Source organism: Sinocyclocheilus anshuiensis, unplaced genomic scaffold, assembly GCF_001515605.1.
Source record: "Sinocyclocheilus anshuiensis isolate Anshui unplaced genomic scaffold, SAMN03320099.WGS_v1.1 scaffold292, whole genome shotgun sequence".
NCBI classification, from domain to species: Eukaryota; Metazoa; Chordata; class Actinopteri; order Cypriniformes; family Cyprinidae; genus Sinocyclocheilus; species Sinocyclocheilus anshuiensis.
Genome location: NW_015555757.1, coordinates 1103245 through 1114493, shown reverse-complemented (window position 1 = coordinate 1114493; position 11249 = coordinate 1103245). Strand labels below are relative to the sequence as shown.

The 11249-nt window shown below is 35.5% G+C and overlaps 1 pseudogene; it reads right to left on the bottom strand.

The window, feature by feature from the left end:
- Window positions 1-10776, bottom strand: part of LOC107673860 (prominin-1-A-like) — a 15759-nt pseudogene extending 4983 nt beyond the window's left edge.
- Window positions 10777-11249: the final 473 nt, after the last annotated feature.

Genomic DNA, 11249 nt, shown 5'->3' with positions numbered 1-11249 from the left:
AATAAAAGGGACATAAGAGCTTTTCTTTTTATAAATTAAAAAAAAAAATTTTTTTGCCATATTGATAATGCTTTATGAAAAAAAGGCTCATATGTGCCCGTTATTAAATTATACGTCATTTGATTTCACAAACAGTATGTGCAAGTGTCCTTTTGCGAATGAAGTATACAGTGTACCTGCTGTATGATGTTGCTGAAGTTCATACTGCTGGCACTGCTAGAGAAGTTGTTTAGCTGGGACTTTACCTCTGGACTGAGGATGGTGATGTTTGCTATGTTGATTTGTGCCCCCTCAAAGGACTGATAAATCTCATGGGTGTACTATTTGAATATATTGTATTTGAACACAGAGAATCATGGTTAATTAGTACCTGATTTGACTTGATCTCTCTATAGGAGGAGAAAAATCTTTGATCGATTTCTGCACGTCTGTTAGTGGTGCTGAGATAGTCTTCAGCACATCAAGAGGAAGGTCTTTAGTCACACCTGAGATCTGGGTTTTTAATGTTTCAAGCTCCAATAGAGCCACTTTAAAAGACACAAGACACAACATCACTTAACAACTAGACTGATCAGCAACTTCAAGTACATTACACTACTTAACCCTTAAGTGAACATACATTTGTGGGTTAAGATAGTCAGATCAAATGATTCCCCTGAAAGGACACAACACACACTCACCCTGCACACTTAGTCTGGTCTCATTTTTCACCTTTTCTGGTATACTGTCAAAAAAGTCTCTTCCCTGGGAATCAAACATGTATAATGAACATTGAACAATAGCTAGTAGAAATCATGCCAACCATTAAATATATATGTAGGACAATCAAAAGTTTTTTTTTTCCTTTTCAGGAAATTTAAATTTTTACCCAGCAAGGATCTAAAATGGTTCAAAAGTGACAGGAAAGACATTTATAATATTACAATAAATGAATGAATGAATGCTGTTCATGTGAACTTTCTATTAATCAAAGAATCCTGACAAAAAGGTATCATGGTTTCCCACAATATTAAGCAGCACAACTGTTTTCAAAATTGATAATACTAAGAAATGTTTCTTGAGCACCAAATCAGGTGTAGTGTAGAGAGACAGAATGCACTGAAGTGAAATGTTATACCTGTGAAATATGGCACTAACCTTATTTGCCTGTCCAATGACATCAGCATTTATAGCCTTGTCTACAGCAGACCTCAGGTCATTTTTATCAGGAAACTACCAAATTGTGAAAAAGACAAAGCACATGCAAAGGTCATGATTTATTTTTTTTTCATTCTAAACTATATTTTAAGCCTAAAATATATATATATTGGTATGTCACTCTAGTTTGAAGTGCATTAAAGTGAATTAGACAAAATGAGTAGTTTTCATACAGTCATGTGAACTTAGTAACTTAGTAGCCCCTAGTATTAAACTACTTATATGACTGTATCTTAAATGTGAATGATTTAAATTATACTTTTCAAAAACACTAGTCATCTTTTATGGGTTAAACATTTTAATGAGGAAAAAATACTAAGTGCATCTTTAATATTTATTATAAATATTATTTTATAAATCATTTTTATAATTAGCATTTTAACTCAATTTTAAACTTTTGTTTTTTAATCTTTTAATCCTATATTTTCAATTTGGTCTCAGACCCCATTGTGAGTTTCAAGCAGAGCACCACATTTAACACTAGATGACAGTACTAGCTGTACATAAATGCACTATATGCTGACGTTCACATACACGGTCGCCGTGATTTTGCCAAGCAAGACATGTTCCTGGATCAACATCTTTTGTTTATCCTGGATCAACATAACTGTCCAAAAATATAGACTTAACCCAATCCCTACCCCTAAACCTAAACCTACCCATAATTTATTCCTAAAAACAGTGTGAAATGATAGCTGATTAACAAGGGTGTAGAAGCACCTAACCCTGACTGTAAGCCTAAAACAGATATTTCCTGAAAAGTTATATCTCAATTCTGATTGGTTGATAGGAATGTTGTTCCAGTATCAACAAGGATGTTGATCCAGGAACATGTTGTACTTGGTGAAATCACGGTCACCCACATACACAATGACAGTGACACGTTATTTTTCTCAATAACAGCCTGTATTATGGAAATGTCTTTCAACCAGGTAAGACTTAGGTTTCCCAGATAAAGTGCTTGCAAGTATTGACATGTTAACAATAACATCTTGTGTTACTGCTTATTGTTTGTTCCTTTGTTTCTGTGTCCCTGCTTTCCTTCAGTGACAGTGTTTGAGCCTTTGTGTGCACAGATGACTGGTAATACAGCTTGGTCCTCTGCACTTCTAGAGAAATGCTGTATAGTAATCATGTAATCTAAGCCAAAACATTGTTGTGTGGGTATTATAGTAATGCCTATGTTCTTCCTAGAAGATTGATGCAGAATTTTGCTCTGCTCCAATCACTGACCTGACACAACCCCAACCACAAAATGTCTAGAGCTTCAAAGAAAGGGAGAATGATTGTGTAATGATCCAACCCCCATTTTTGCAGTTATTTCTCTTAATGCTCAAATTGAAACTAGTGCAAAGCTTAAAGTGGAATCAGGATATCATCAGGAGGCCACATGCTTCGCTGAACAGCCATCAGAATTCCCCAATGAGCTTTTCACTAGTTTGTCTCCATGACAGCTCTGGTTTAGCTTACTTCAAGGCTTCCATCCAGTGATAGTTTATCCAGTTCTGACTGAAGGGAAGTGCAGTTTACACAGTCTGACATATGCAACGTGTTGTTAATCCGCTGCCTCACTGCAGATAAATTAGCTTGCAGCGCATCCACCTTCGGTTTCAACAGCTCCAAGGTTTTATTAAGCTGCAGCAGTCCATCGCTGGTGCTGTTTATCACTGTAACACACATACATAAAGAACAAAATATATTTTAAAATCAATGGATTCATTAATGCTGCAAAGGTTTGATCATGAAGCTAGTTTCCCAAAGAAAGGGACTGCTTTATTATTTGATACGCATACTGTACATACCTTGGCCTATTTCAGTAGTGGAGTTGAATGCTGGGTCGAGGTGACCCTTAAGACCATTCTGGATCAATTTGCCAAGCAAAGGCCCTGTTTCTATGAGACAAACATGCAGGTATTCAATGAGAGATCAGTACAGCATAGTTTAATTTTTTTGCCATATTGATAATGCTTTATGAAAAAAAGGCTCATATGTGCCCGTTATTAAATTATACGTCATTTGATTTCACAAACAGTATGTGCAAGTGTCCTTTTGCGAATGAAGTATACAGTGTACCTGCTGTATGATGTTGCTGAAGTTCATACTGCTGGCACTGCTAGAGAAGTTGTTTAGCTGGGACTTTACCTCTGGACTGAGGATGGTGATGTTTGCTATGTTGATTTGTGCCCCCTCAAAGGACTGATAAATCTCATGGGTGTACTGTTGAGCGAATCAGCCATTAGTGTCCAATAAGTGATGCATCAAGCATAGGAAAGTAAAGGAATAGTAATAATATCTCACCTCTGAAACATCTAATTTACTATTTAGGTCAAAGATCTCATTCAGATGAAATGTGGTCCACAAGGGCTTATTCTTTTGACAGTCACTATAAATAATAAAAAGCAGATTTATTGATTTATATTGGACAAATAATGTAAATATGACAGCCATCCGTCATGCAGTCTTGTGTGACGTACCTGTACACATTAACAATCTTCAGGTTTGTATTCAGATTCAGAGCCTTGGACAGGTTGAAATCTGAAATCAGCCCTGGAGTGTCAATAAGCTATGAAACACATGATAATCAAATATACTGGCAATAATATGCAAAAATGTACATTTACTGGAAACTAGTAACTAGTCAAGGTCATATGATTAGTATGAGTCAGTGTTGCTGGAAATACCTGGATGAGTTCCTTGTTTTGCCACAGTCTACAAACCAGGGTGTAGCTATTACCTCCCACTATGAAAAGTATCAACACCACTAACATGAAGATCCAGGAGACCAGAAAGCTGAAACCTACCCCTCTAAAATGGCACAAGAGGAAGTAAATATTGCACATACAGTGTTATACTTTTATTGTACTATATATAACAACGGAATGAATGCACACTGACAAGTTTTCTGTTACACAAACACAAGGATCCAAAGGGGAATTTATACTCACGCCATGAAAAATATTCCTCCGCAGTTGGATGCACCGGAACGTTCAGTGGGATTGTCTTTAGGATTTAGTCCAGCTATACCCAGCAGCAGACCCAGAAAATTACAGATCACCACCAGCAAAATCAGACAGCTCAGGATCAATCCAACAGCCCGGCTATTAAAAAGAAAACTCATCACCTTGAGATTATTATAAAAATTAATGTTTCAAGCTCCAATAGAGCCACTTTAAAAGACACAAGACACAACATCACTTAACAACTAGACTGATCAGCAACTTCAAGTACATTACACTACTTAACCCTTAAGTGAACATACATTTGTGGGTTAAGATAGTCAGATCAAATGATTCCCCTGAAAGGACACAACACACACTCACCCTGCACACTTAGTCTGGTCTCATTTTTCACCTTTTCTGGTATACTGTCAAAAAAGTCTCTTCCCTGGGAATCAAACATGTATAATGAACATTGAACAATAGCTAGTAGAAATCATGCCAACCATTAAATATATATGTAGGACAATCAAAAGTTTTTTTTTTCCTTTTCAGGAAATTTAAATTTTTACCCAGCAAGGATCTAAAATGGTTCAAAAGTGACAGGAAAGACATTTATAATATTACAATAAATGAATGAATGAATGCTGTTCATGTGAACTTTCTATTAATCAAAGAATCCTGACAAAAAGGTATCATGGTTTCCCACAATATTAAGCAGCACAACTGTTTTCAAAATTGATAATACTAAGAAATGTTTCTTGAGCACCAAATCAGGTGTAGTGTAGAGAGACAGAATGCACTGAAGTGAAATGTTATACCTGTGAAATATGGCACTAACCTTATTTGCCTGTCCAATGACATCAGCATTTATAGCCTTGTCTACAGCAGACCTCAGGTCATTTTTATCAGGAAACTACCAAATTGTGAAAAAGACAAAGCACATGCAAAGGTCATGATTTATTTTTTTTTCATTCTAAACTATATTTTAAGCCTAAAATATATATATATTGGTATGTCACTCTAGTTTGAAGTGCATTAAAGTGAATTAGACAAAATGAGTAGTTTTCATACAGTCATGTGAACTTAGTAACTTAGTAGCCCCTAGTATTAAACTACTTATATGACTGTATCTTAAATGTGAATGATTTAAATTATACTTTTCAAAAACACTAGTCATCTTTTATGGGTTAAACATTTTAATGAGGAAAAAATACTAAGTGCATCTTTAATATTTATTATAAATATTATTTTATAAATCATTTTTATAATTAGCATTTTAACTCAATTTTAAACTTTTGTTTTTTAATCTTTTAATCCTATATTTTCAATTTGGTCTCAGACCCCATTGTGAGTTTCAAGCAGAGCACCACATTTAACACTAGATGACAGTACTAGCTGTACATAAATGCACTATATGCTGACGTTCACATACACGGTCGCCGTGATTTTGCCAAGCAAGACATGTTCCTGGATCAACATCTTTTGTTTATCCTGGATCAACATAACTGTCCAAAAATATAGACTTAACCCAATCCCTACCCCTAAACCTAAACCTACCCATAATTTATTCCTAAAAACAGTGTGAAATGATAGCTGATTAACAAGGGTGTAGAAGCACCTAACCCTGACTGTAAGCCTAAAACAGATATTTCCTGAAAAGTTATATCTCAATTCTGATTGGTTGATAGGAATGTTGTTCCAGTATCAACAAGGATGTTGATCCAGGAACATGTTGTACTTGGTGAAATCACGGTCACCCACATACACAATGACAGTGACACGTTATTTTTCTCAATAACAGCCTGTATTATGGAAATGTCTTTCAACCAGGTAAGACTTAGGTTTCCCAGATAAAGTGCTTGCAAGTATTGACATGTTAACAATAACATCTTGTGTTACTGCTTATTGTTTGTTCCTTTGTTTCTGTGTCCCTGCTTTCCTTCAGTGACAGTGTTTGAGCCTTTGTGTGCACAGATGACTGGTAATACAGCTTGGTCCTCTGCACTTCTAGAGAAATGCTGTATAGTAATCATGTAATCTAAGCCAAAACATTGTTGTGTGGGTATTATAGTAATGCCTATGTTCTCCCTAGAAGATTGATGCAGAATTTTGCTCTGCTCCAATCACTGACCTGACACAACCCCAACCACAAAATGTCTAGAGCTTCAAAGAAAGGGAGAATGATTGTGTAATGATCCAACCCCCATTTTTGCAGTTATTTCTCTTAATGCTCAAATTGAAACTAGTGCAAAGCTTAAAGTGGAATCAGGATATCATCAGGAGGCCACATGCTTCGCTGAACAGCCATCAGAATTCCCCAATGAGCTTTTCACTAGTTTGTCTCCATGACAGCTCTGGTTTAGCTTACTTCAAGGCTTCCATCCAGTGATAGTTTATCCAGTTCTGACTGAAGGGAAGTGCAGTTTACACAGTCTGACATATGCAACGTGTTGTTAATCCGCTGCCTCACTGCAGATAAATTAGCTTGCAGCGCATCCACCTTCGGTTTCAACAGCTCCAAGGTTTTATTAAGCTGCAGCAGTCCATCGCTGGTGCTGTTTATCACTGTAACACACATACATAAAGAACAAAATATATTTTAAAATCAATGGATTCATTAATGCTGCAAAGGTTTGATCATGAAGCTAGTTTCCCAAAGAAAGGGACTGCTTTATTATTTGATACGCATACTGTACATACCTTGGCCTATTTCAGTAGTGGAGTTGAATGCTGGGTCGAGGTGACCCTTAAGACCATTCTGGATCAATTTGCCAAGCAAAGGCCCTGTTTCTATGAGACAAACATGCAGGTATTCAATGAGAGATCAGTACAGCATAGTTTAAAAGAAAACAAATGGATAAAATCAGAGCCATGTGAGACATTTTTAGATAACTGTATTATATGTTACAAATAAGAAAATAGAGGAATTCATCACAGGGATTTTTATCCCTTACATTTCTAATTTGAGTATCATTTTTGTCACTTTCAATGGTATTTTGCCCCTATTAATTTCTGACCTTTGTCTTAAGAGACACAAGACGTACCAACTAAGTTGTTTTTGACCGTATCCACAGTCACATAGCTCTCATTCGTCACTTGTTGGATTTGCTGTTGAGGAATAAAAAGTTGTATAAATTTTTCCATATGTATCAGCTATATTCAGTTCAACTCAGTATTGTTATAATTCGGTTGTTGATATAAATCAACCTTGCACAGAGTTTATTCTAGAAATGAAAAAATGGGAAAACATAAGATTTCTATTCAGCAAGGACACGTTAAATTGATCCAAAGTGACTGTAAAAACATTTATAATGTTACAAAAGATTTCTATTTTAAATAAGTGATGTTCTTTTAAATTTCTATCTATCAAGAATCCTGAAATAAGATATGTTTTTTGAGCACCAAATCAGCATATTAGAATGGTTTCTGAAGGATCACGTGACACTGAAGACTGGAAAAATTCAGCTTTGTTTCACAGGAATAAATTACATTTTTTAAAATATATTAAAATAGAAATAGTTATACATTATAATATTTCACAATAATACTGTTTTTACTGTCTATTTTATCAAAAACCTGCAGACTTGGTGAGCATTAAAAAAAAAATAATAATAATTTTAAACATTTGGTTTTCATTTCACTTCTCCTCTCTGAATGGTGTAGGCTACCTTAGGAATAATGTTAAGATAGCCTTTGACATTCTCCAAGATGTCGGTGAGTTCTGTGGGGCTGTGCATCACAGTCTCTGAAGTATTTGTACTGCTCAGGAACATGCAAACGTTCCCTGCCCTGCACAGAAATTTATATTAATTTGGCAAACGGATATATATTATGTCAATATCATTACAATAACATTACACTCAAACTGGTGCTCACAAAATTAGTACAGTAATGAGAAATGTGGACAAGTAAAAGCTTCTTCGCTTGCAGTGGATATTCGTTGTTTGCTTCTGGTGCATGCGGCCCCCGCAGTTACCACAGCAACGACAGCAGGCAAAGATTAGGCCAATTAGCGGCATCAGGACAATGTAGAGGATCCCAATGGCCACGCAGACCAGGAAACCTATCTCATATTGCAAAACCTGGTCATAAGTGAAAGAAGTTAGACAGGTTGGTTGCTGTGGGTATAGTTAAATTAAGCAGTACAGATGAGATAGATAAAAAAAAAAAAAAACTCTTGATGACATTACTTATGTGTGCCCATGTGCTCTGCTCAATTGTGTACCCAAAACATGTTTGACAGTGTATAATCAAATCTGCCAATCAAAACAAATAGTGATTGTTTACACAACAAAATATTGCTGTTGGCATGATTCACTTGGTAAAAAAATTCCTGAGAAACTTCCTGAGAAGCGCGTGCACACACACACTTCCATTTATATCTGGATGAGGCCACTTGGTAAAAAAATTCCTGAGAAACTTCCTGAGAAGCGCGTGCACACACACACACTTCCATTTATATTAAATCATAAGTACATTCTTCTTCATATGAAATTAAAATATCTATTGCATAAAACTTATCAAACCATTAATTTACATGCAGGTGTGACATACCTCTTTAACATTCTCCGTGTTGTAATCCTTATCTTTTATCATTCTAATTAGCAGATCTACAGGAAAAACATGCCAAAACATTGTACATATATTTTTAATATTCATTTACACAACACAAAATAAATATTATAACCAGTGTCCCAGCATTCTGCTTGTGCTATAAAAGTGTCAAGAGGTAAACGGTGATGAAGTGACCAAGGTCAAATCTGTATAGCAACTCTCTACTGTATAACATTAACAATTTTTCATACTTATTTTTTTTTCTAAATAGTCATTGATGTCAGCAAGAAGGTATTATAACAAAAGACTACAGTCAAAATAAAAAGGTAGACTATACACACAGTAATACTCTATTAATAGGTGATGATGAATGGAAATTCGTCATTGTAACGTGAACAACCTTCAATGACATTTCTATGCAGTAATATTTCATTCAGTAGGTTTCTGTAAAGTAATGCTTTATTCTGTTGTTAGATTAAATCATAATTGTCTGCAGGAATAGATGTATAAATGTAGTAGTGCATGTTTGATCCAGTAATTATAGATAAAAGATACATTGTTAACATTTTATGAACAGCTTTGAACTTTGAGGTTATGCAATATGAAAAGTAATTTTCTTTCAGCATACAATGATTTTAAAGGTAATAATTAACTTAAAAGTTTGCTTTTCCATTTGTGATGCAGACTGCACCTACGCAGGCTGTAAGGGTACAGCAATAAACATATTTTTGTAGTAAACAAAACTCTTGGAAAGGTGAGAGATGATTCAAATCTCATGAACATTTGCATGGTTATTTGCACAGTGGTTTATCTTCTGACAATTAACTGAGTGCATTTATCCCACCTGAATAAGCACCATCTAACCATGCGCATAACGAGCCCAGCCTAATATCATCCTCTAATGAGTTTAATACAGCCTTTACGCTCTAAGATCAAGATTCACCTGTGCCACAGTGCCTATTTGTAACCAAATTGTTGATGACATTAGTCAATACCAAAAAAGAACATTTTCTGTTTGTACTGAATACGCCTTTGGCAAACACAAAGATCAAAACTACATCACATTAACTCACCTTTAGGGAATGGATTGGGCTGGACAGAGCCCAGGAATGAATGTACAATCGGAGACACAAAGGCACTGTTGAAGGTCAGCTTGGTTGGTATTTCCTTTGGAGTTTGTAGCTCTGTTCTTATCGTCTCTATATGACAGGACGGTTGTCCGCTTACAGGTGTCCAGAGAAACAGCGGCAAAACGCTACTCCAAAAAACTTCTTTCATTCTGGACCTCATGTTGAGCATTAGCCAGTAAGTTTTTAGGTCATTTCTCGATTCTTATGGGCATCAAATGTCACCTATGGCATGATAAATGTCAATAATTACTCTATTCACTTAAAAGCTTCTTTAGAACATAAAGTCACTGTAAGTAGCCTATGACCATTGTCTTATAATTACAGCAATCTTTGTAATAATTAGAGAAAGAGGAACGGCAGCGTTTGCCAGCTATACTTACGTCCTAAAACTCATCTTCCTGACTAAAATATAAAAACAAAAACACTGTCAGGAATGAAAACGCTCTGAAAGCTACAAACAATTATTTTTAAATAAATACAATCATCTTCCAATTCTTTTGTTTAACAAGTTCATACATATTAATACAGACTGAAGCAGAATTCGATCTTCTTGACGGAGTCAGACCAATTTAAATGAACAGGTTGGACTGACATTAAACGAATCAGCGTTAAGCAGAAACTGTACTGAACTGTTTACCTAAAACAGTAACCTGAGAACTAAGTACGAAAAGGAGAAGCTAGAGAGATAGAGCACTTATACAGCTTAGGGCAAAACTCATAAACAACGGTAGAATTACTAGAATACTACCTGTTTTAGATTTAAAGTCCTCCAGCAATTGTTGAGCGTGTTCCTCTTAGTTCAGTTCAAATAAGTCTGAAGATCCGATGTCTTTATCCCTCTGAGAGAAACCTGATGTCAACACTGAAGTTTAGCTGCATTGAGTGAAGCAATAAAAGAGTGAAGCAGTAAAAGAGTGAAGCAGTAAAAGAATGAAAGACTAAGACAAACTGAAATGGGAGGGAGAGAAAGAGCGGGAGGGAGGCTCCGAGTTCATAGTTTTCAGAAAGGAATCAATTTAAAGAGGTCATATGATGCGATTTCAATTTGTCCTTTCTCTTTGAAGTGTATAGCTGGCCAATCACAGCACACCTCGCTTTTTCAGACCTTTGTAAAAATCGACGCGTTTCAGAAAGGCGGGGCATAGAGGAGAAACAATAATGTACAGTATGTGGAAAATAATGTGTTTTTTGAACCTTAAACCGCATAAATACATTTCATTACACCAAATACACAAAATAATGTTATTTTTAGCAACATCATATGACCCCTTTACATCTGAGGGTGACCGCATTTGATTTTCTATTGCTGTTGTTTCTAAAATTATATTTAACTTAATATTTAACATAACTTTTTGTTCTTGTTTCAGTTTAGATAAAAGAGTTATCAAAGACAAAATTGTATCTATAAAATTACTATTATTGACAACGA